Source organism: Cervus canadensis, chromosome 26 (assembly GCF_019320065.1).
Source record: "Cervus canadensis isolate Bull #8, Minnesota chromosome 26, ASM1932006v1, whole genome shotgun sequence".
NCBI classification, from domain to species: Eukaryota; Metazoa; Chordata; class Mammalia; order Artiodactyla; family Cervidae; genus Cervus; species Cervus canadensis.
The window spans coordinates 39,539,290-39,547,759 of NC_057411.1; the positions used below are offsets into that span (position 1 = coordinate 39,539,290).

General features: G+C 44.6%; 1 protein-coding gene across 1 annotated transcript in view; it reads left to right on the forward strand.

Moving 5' to 3' along the window:
* C26H4orf50 (chromosome 26 C4orf50 homolog) overlaps nt 1-7,912 on the forward strand; it is a 132,511-nt gene extending 124,599 nt beyond the window's left edge. The window contains exon 15 of the mRNA XM_043448345.1: nt 7,788-7,912. The gene's annotated coding sequence lies outside the window, so the exon portion shown is untranslated. The remainder of the gene's footprint in view (nt 1-7,787) is intronic.
* Nucleotides 7,913-8,470: the final 558 nt, after the last annotated feature.

Genomic DNA, 8,470 nt, shown 5'->3' on the forward strand with positions numbered 1-8,470 from the left:
TAGGATGGACTGGTTGGATCTCCTTGCTGTCCAAGGGACTCTCAAGAGTCCCCACACCACAGTTCAAAAGCATTAATTCTTCAGCACTCAGCTTTCTTTATAGTTCAACTCTCACATCCATACATGACTACTGGAAAAACCATAGCTTTGACTAGACAGACCTTTGCTGATAAAGTTATGTCTCTGCTTTTTAATATGCTGTCTAGGTTGGTCATAGCTTTTCTTCCAAGAAGCAAGCATCTTTTAATTTCATGGCTGCAGTCACCATCTGCATTGATTCTGGACCTTGAGAGTTAAGAAAGTGGATTGCTTCATCTTTTGGGGAAGTGATGAAGGGTCTATCAGGAGAATTACTTCACTACTGCTAACCAGAAAATCCCAGACTGACTTGGTAAGACTGCATTGCTGGTAGAGGCTGAGACTGCCACCAGGCTAGAAATGTGGTCTTGGTTTGCTGACATAGGGCTTAGCACAAGTGACTGCATTTGGAGCCTGTTGTTTTTTTATAACAAGGCTTTATTAAAAAAAAATTGGATTCACAGAGCTTCCAGGTGGATGAACCAGAGGTCATCCATGTGCCTGGAGGATGTTGCACACCAAACTCCATGGGGACAAAAGCTCCTATGCTGGGGACCATTCTGAACCTTGCCCTATGAACCTCTTCATCTAGATCCTTTACAATACCCTTTATGATATACTGGTAAACATGAATAAATGTTCCTTTGAGTTCTGTGAGCCCCTTTAGAAAATTAAACAAGCTAAGCCGGGGTGGGGACTTCCCTGGTGGTCCAGTGGCTAAGACTCCACACTCCTAATGAGGCCCAGTTTCAATTCCTGGTCAGGAAATTAGATCCCATATTCCACAACATGCTGCAACAAAGATTGAAGATTCTTTGTGTCACAACTAGGACCCAGTGCAGCCAAATAAAAAATATTAACAAACATAAAAAAATTTTTTGAACTATCTTTCAAAAAAGTCCTAAGGAGAGGATCTTAGGAACTTCCAACTTATCCCTAGTTGGTAACAACACAGATTTGTGATTGGCATCTCAAGTGGGGGCAGTCTTGTGGAACTAAGGTTTTAACACGTGGGAGCTGATGCTTCCTCCAGGTAGATTTTGTCAGAATTGAGTTAAATCGTAGGACCTCCAGTCAGTGTCTCCTGAGAAGTGGAGAATTACCTGGTGGTGGAAAAAACACACACTGAAATTTCCCAACAATCGGGTGTCCAGTGAAACAAATGTCTCTGGCGTGGTGGTGAACTCCCAGTGGGAGGATGTATCCAAGAAGAGTTTGAGCAAAATCTGTCTCAGGTGCTTAAAGGAGGTGGGGTTTGGGCTTTGAGAAGGACCAGAAAAAGCCACACATTCAGAAGGCATGAAAGAAGAAGAAACAGCAACACTGGTGAAACATCTATGAGAAAAATAAGGACAGGGTACTCCTTTCAAATTCAGTAAGAAGGTACCAAAAGAGAAATAACTATATGAGCAGCTGGCGGGAAGGGACTTTATTTCATTATTTCACTGACTCCAAAGTAGGTTCTTGCCCGGTGCTTGGCACCCGGCAGGTTCTGGGTCGATGCTGGTATCAGTTATTGTTGCTGTTCAGTCGCTCAGTCATGTCCGATGCTCTGCGAACCCATGGACTACAGCACGCCAGGTTCCCTGTCCGTCACCATCTCCTGGAGTACCAGTTACAGGACTGGAAAGCTAGACCAAGCTCAGCCTTATCGATCCAACTGTGTGATTCCTGTGAGGTCTCTTTCTCTCTAGAGGTCTGTTTCCTCAACTAATTATACAAGGACTTATTTTAGATGACTTCTTGAGAATAACTAGTATTCTAATTAAAACACCATGATTCACACCAAACCTGTTTATAGCATAATGTGGCTCACAAACAGACATCATTAAAAATATAAAAATTAGTGGCCAGATGGAGCAGATTGTGAAGGTTCTTAAATTTTGAAGATGTTTATTTTTTTTAATTGTGAATTTTGCATTTGATCCCCTTTACCTGTAAGAAAATGCTAAATATTCCCTGAGGAAATATGTTAGAACTGGTTCACATTCAATGAATATTGCATTAAGTCTGGGCCATCACTCACGCCTTTGTCTGTAGGCCCTGAGCTCATTCGCCCAGTCATGTCCAACTCTTTGCGACCCCATGGACTGTAGCCAACCAGGCTCCTCTGTCCGTGGGATTACTCAGGCAAGAATACTGGAGTGGGTTGCCATTTCCTCCTCCAGGGGATCGTCCCAACCCAGGGATTGAACCCACGCATCCTGCATTGCAAGCAGATTCTTTACCACTGAACCATCAGGGAAGCCTCCTGAAGTCTGGTAGGTCTTGTTTAAAATTCCAACCCCACCTACTTGCTGTAGGATCTTGGGGAAATTTCTGTCTTAGCCTCTCAATGTCCTCCTCTGTAAATGGAGGAAATGATAAATGTGGATCATGGGGAGTTGTGAGGATTCAGTCTGGTGGTATCTGTCAAGTGCTCAGGGCAGTAGGTGACACATAGGTCTGGTCCAGGGTTGCTGTTCTTGTAACTGTGGATTCTCAAGTTCTGCCTCTGCTGGTCCTCCCACCTGGAGCACTGGCTCCCCAGGGAAGACACCCCCACAGAACCCTCCTCATTTCTATTTCCTAAGATTCCATGCATCCTGGTCCTGATTGCCTTGTGGAGGCTGCAGGTCCTTCTGTCCTTTCCTGCAAGCTCCTGAGAGCACACACTTTGCATTTGTGCCAATCCAGAGCACTCAACCCACTGTCCTGCATGTCCAGGGAACCGAGCATCTACTTAATTGACCAAGCTGGTCTTCACATTCAGATGAGAGACACATAAAAAAGGGAAATGATTTCTGGTCCAATAACTGCTCCTGATGAAGTGGTAGGAATGGAAGCTCCTATTCAACAAACACCCAGAGGAGAATGGAGTTGGGGGGAAAACCCACTGAACGTGCCCGTCAGTGCCAGGAACACCTGCCATCAAGTACCTATTCATTGATTCCACCCCCTAAGCACCTAACACTGCTTATGTGACCAAGGCAAGTGCACTCAGTGGGCAAGGAATTTGTGTGGCAGCTGTGTGACGTGGAAGGGTTTGCATTTCAAGAGATGAGATAAGACAGGTGGGTGGGGCTGGAGGTTACATAGCCCTGGAAGTCTTGCTAAGGAGCTTGGCTTTGTCCTAAGAGCAGAGAAAGACAGAGAATAGAAGCAAGGAAGTGATGTGATCCGTTTTCTAGTAATTCTGATTGCTGTGTAGAGAGTGGATTAAGGTGACGCCAGCCCAAGAGCTTGGTCAGGAAGTTGTTTCAGTTGATTTAGGTAAAAGGCGGTGGTGGTCTGGGCTGGAAGAAAAGAAGGAAACAGCGGAGAATACCAGTTCTGTACTTTCCAAATGTCTTTAATCTGTGAAGTAGGTCAATTCAGCGTTGTTTTGATTTACAGATCAGAGTGAGAGAAAGAGCAGTGACAAAGAGGTCCCTAAGTATGACCTTCTCATCTTCTCTGTACATCCCCCAAAAAACAGGCCGTATGACCTTGGGTGTTAAGTGAATGGTGTCAAGGACAGTCACGTCTGTGTTGGCCCCTCCTGTCAGAGTGCAATCTCTTATTGAGGAGCTCCTGACTTGACAAAGGTCTGGAACTAAGTAGGGCACTGACTAGTGTCCCCATTTTTGCCCTCATTTTCTTATACCCAAGGGCTTCCCCTCTCCCCATCATGTGGTTGACTCTCTGCCTGGGATCTCCGCCATTATCTGCTCAGACATTTGCTTCCCCCACTGGACTAGGAGGTGAAGAGGCAGCCTAGTCCTCTCCAACTCCCCTGGCATGTAAGTACCTGCTGTTGTTTTACAGAATCATCAATTCTAGGATTGGAAAGTACTTTCGGGTCCACTGGGTAACTGCTCCTTATGCAAATGCAGGAATCCCCTCTGATATCCACACATCTGCAGTGCAGTGAGCACACTCTTCCTCCAAGAGGTATCCTGACATTTCAGTTGGATCACCTTCATGACTCTGACTCTCAACAACTACTGATATTTTGTGAAGTCGGCATTTCATTCTGTCTGAAATTTGAGTTTACCTGTCTGTTTTACTCACTCAGCTGTGTTCTCTGGGGACAAAGATGCCCACGTTTTATTTACTTTAACATTCCCCATAGCCTTGAACACAGTGCCTATCATAGAGTAGGTACTTGATAATGAGTAAATGAATAAATGAATGAATGAGTGGTTATCTCTCAGTGTTAAAAAGTTCTTAGAAAGTCTTAGAAAGTTCTTAGTTGAAGCATGCCTCCTGCTAACCACCACTTTTGGAGCTGAAGTCCACTCCACACAAGATCATATTTTCTTCTTCCTTGTGGTGGCTTCTCACCTGATGAAACCACAGCAACTTGCTTTATTTTCCTCAAACACATCAACCTGTTCCTGCTGAACTTCTTAACCTTAAGCATTTTATGTGTTTTCCACTTCTGCCTGGAAACCCTTGACTCTTATTTCTTTCATGGCTGGACCTTCCTTGCCATTTGGGCCTTAACTCCCCAAAAATGCAACATCCAAGCACTCAATCTAGAGTAACTCCCTTTGTCCTTTCACTTCTTTATCTCTGTGCTGAATTCTGGGTAAGTTCCTTAGATTCATCTTCCAGTTCACTAAACCTCTCTTCATCTGTGTCTGTCTAGCCTATTGACTGACGTCTTGGATCTGTTGCTTTACTTTTCATTCAAAGAATGTGTATGTGAATATTGTAAACATTCTCATTTTAAAATCCTTTTTAGAATCTCTATTGCATGTTATCCTCCATTAGTGATTTCTCCAATTTATTGCATGCTGATCATCCCTCAGGCATTGAGTATCTTTGTAATTGTTATAATTTTTAAGATGTAACTTTATCAGGAATTATCATCTGTGGGTGATCCACATAGGTTATGGAGGGGACCCATCAAGTTCATGAATCTTGGAAGAGCTGTTATGTTAACTCCTTGATGAATACAAGATCAGTGCAAGGAACTGGGTACCAATCTGGTGCATGATGTAGGCAAGAGATGAGGATTTCTTCTATTTGGTCTCACTCACCTGATTCCAGAAACGTTAAACTTTACATGCCAGCTTTGTCCTCAGACTGGGGCATCACCAAGTGCAGTGGTACCCAGATGCCAGGCTCTTAATGTGTGCACTTCATGTCTAGAAACCACTCAGCTGAATATATGAGTGTGGGACTCAGTGAAAACACAGATTTCTGAGATTCATCTCCTGGGTACTGATTCCATAAGTCTAAAACTGAGCCTAGGAATCTGAATCTTATACAGCTCTCCATATGATTCTGATGTATAGTGAAGTTTGGGTACCAATGGTCCTAGAAGCTCTAAAGACTGTAATTAGATTTATTTTTACCTTGCTTATTTCCTTCAAATAAAAGGATTGAAAGCAGCTTATAGGGTACATGCAAATACATTTTGAAAAGCAGACTTAAAAACCACCCCCACAGATAAATAAACTGAGAAAGTGAGATCTGACCTTATGCCAAGACCGGGGACACACACACGGTCGGTGTCCTCACCAACATCCTTGTCATGGATGTGGCTGGGAATGAAGCATGAGCCATTGTTACCCATCTCTGGAGACGCTCAGTATTAAAAGCCAGCTCAGTGAAATAAATTATGGGAGCAACAGTAGAGCTGCAAAGGGACTGCTGCTCTTCAATAGGGTTTTAATGTTTCTGGGGTCCCCCTGTGTAAATTGTCCAAACACACTTACTGGTCTGGCGACACTCAGGATGACTCCTCCTGGCAAACTGAATCTGCCTCGCTGCCTCCCAGCCCTCCCGGCCCACGTTCACTCACGCTTCTTGGCTTCTTCCAAACTGTTTCCACTGGCCAGAGGACTCTTGTTTATCTCCAAGACACCACTCAAATATCACCGACTCCAGGCAGCCCTCCTCCTTCATCTCCTTTCTTCCTTTTGTCCTTCATTCATTAAGCCCTTATTGCATCCCGGCATTGCACTGGAGCTCCCCAGCTTCCCCTCAGGCCAGCATCTGCCACGTGGCAGATCGTCCCATCCTCACCTCCCACGATGCTTCCCCTCACTTCTCTGGTCTCTCCACGCTGGCTGGCTGTGCTCCCTGCCTCTCTCCACAGGACTTTTGCACAGGCTGTGTCAGTCTTCTGCCTGGAATGCTCCTCCCCGCTCATGTTCCTGCTGTCCCCCATTTAGGTTATTGCCTTCCGGCCCCTGAAGTTGTCTTACTCTGTCCTCCTTCCAGGTCCAGGTCCAGGACATAATGTTTCTTTTGTGATTCCTAGGTTACCGTCTGTCTCCTTGCACACACAAAGGCAAGCGCTGTAACCTCAATGCCTAGCACCGAGCCTGACGTAGAGCAGGTGCCTGTAAACTTGTTGAGGATGTGAAAGAAGACAGCCCCGAGAATCTCAATCTCTTTCTTCCTTTGGATCAGTCATTTTTAAACTTATCTTGGTCGCTGGCCACTTTAAGCATCTCATGAAGGCAACAAACCCTCTTTGTACATGAATGCTTCTTCACATGAAACTCCTATGCTGTTTCAAGGTTCAAAAACCCCCCAGATAAGAGAGTGTGGAGAAGAAGAAATCCTCCTATACTGCTGGTGGCAATCTAAGTTGATGTAGCCACTATGGAAGACAGTATGGAGGTTGCTTGGAAAACTAAAAACAGAATTACCACATGATCCAGCAATCCCACTCCTGGGCATATACCCAGAAAAAATTACAATTTAAAAAGATACATGCACCTTGAGGTTCATAGAGCACTATGCACAATAGCCAAGACACAAATAACCTAAACATCCATTGACAGATGAATGAATAAAGGAGATGTGGTGCCTATACATAAAAAAGAACAAAATAACGCCATTTGCAGCAACATGGATGCAACTAGAGATTAACATACTAATTGAAGTCAGGCAGACAGAGCAAGACAAATACCATATGATATCACTTATATGGGGAATCTGAAATATGGCACAAATGAACCTATCCATGAAACAGAAATAGACTCACAGACATAGAGATCAGACTTGTGATTGCCAAGGGGGTGGGGAGGGAGAGGGATGGACTGGGAGTTTGGGGTTGGTAGATGCAAACTCTTGCAGATAGAATGGATAAGCAACAAGGTCCTACTATATTGCTCAGGGGATTATATTCAATATTCTGTCATAAATCATAATGGAAAAGAATATGAAATAGAATATATATATATGTATAATCAAATCACTGCTGTGTAGCAGAAATTAACACAACATTCTAAATCATCTATACTTCAATAAAATATAAAAAACACCCCAGATGAAGAGAGCATGGTTAATTAATTTCAAGCTAAGATTCATTTCTAGAGAGAACAGCTGATGAATTATATATAGATATCTTGATTTACACGTGTGCTCCATCCCTAAGTCGTGTCTGACTCTTTTGTGACCCCATGGACTGCAGTCCGCCAGGCTCCTCTGTCCATGGGATTTTCCAGGCAAAAATACTGGAGTGGGTTGCTGTTTCCTCCTCCAGGGGATCTTCCCAACCCAGGGATCAAACCCGTGGCTCCTGTGACTACTGTATTGGCAAGGTGGTTCTTTACCACTGTGCCACCTGGGAACCCCATCATGGTTTAAGCCCAGTTGCAATTAGAGGTGACTGTGGGCTTCCCAGCATCTTAAAGTGTTGTGTGTTCAGATGGCTTCATGTAGATGCCATGCTGGTTGGTATGTTCCCTTTAAGAACTCATCTCCCTGGTTTTTTGTTCTTGCAGGAAAGAAGACAGTGCAGAGGCAAGTGCATCAAACTGGAAAATATTTACATCGCTCCCAACTGCCCAGTGGAGCAGAGGTGGCCCCATGATTTGAGATCCCTTCGAGGGATCTGAACTACAAGCCAGACAACCCTCTTCCTATTTCAAGTCACTCTTGAGACACCCCTACTCTGTGTAAAGCCAACTGGGGGACCCACGAGATGGCTGTTAGCTGTCAGAAGCCTGTACGTATTGGCACGGGGCGGCAGAAGGTGTCGGGGGCTGGAGTCCCAAGATCCTGACTGGCTTGGCCATTCCTAAGCTGTGTCCCTGCACAGATGACTAACCTTCGAATTTCCACTTCTGTGTCTGTTTGAGGGGCCTCACGCCTACTTGACAGTTTTGTTCCGATGACTTAATGAGCCAATGGCTGCGAAAGTGCCCCAAACACCACGATGCTTCCCGTGTGATCAGGAATCATAGTTGTTGGTAAAATGCAATTCTATCTTTTCTCACTCACATACTGACATCTGCTCAGGAGGGCTCTCTGCCATAAAATACTCATTACCGTTCTATATAGCTGACACCCAAGATGGGTGATGTGGGGCCTGGGAGCGTCATGATGTGAAAGACTTCTGAGTAGTCACCTTGCTATTCCAGAGCTTGTGCAGGGCCAGCCTGTGCAAAACATTGTATGTGTGTGA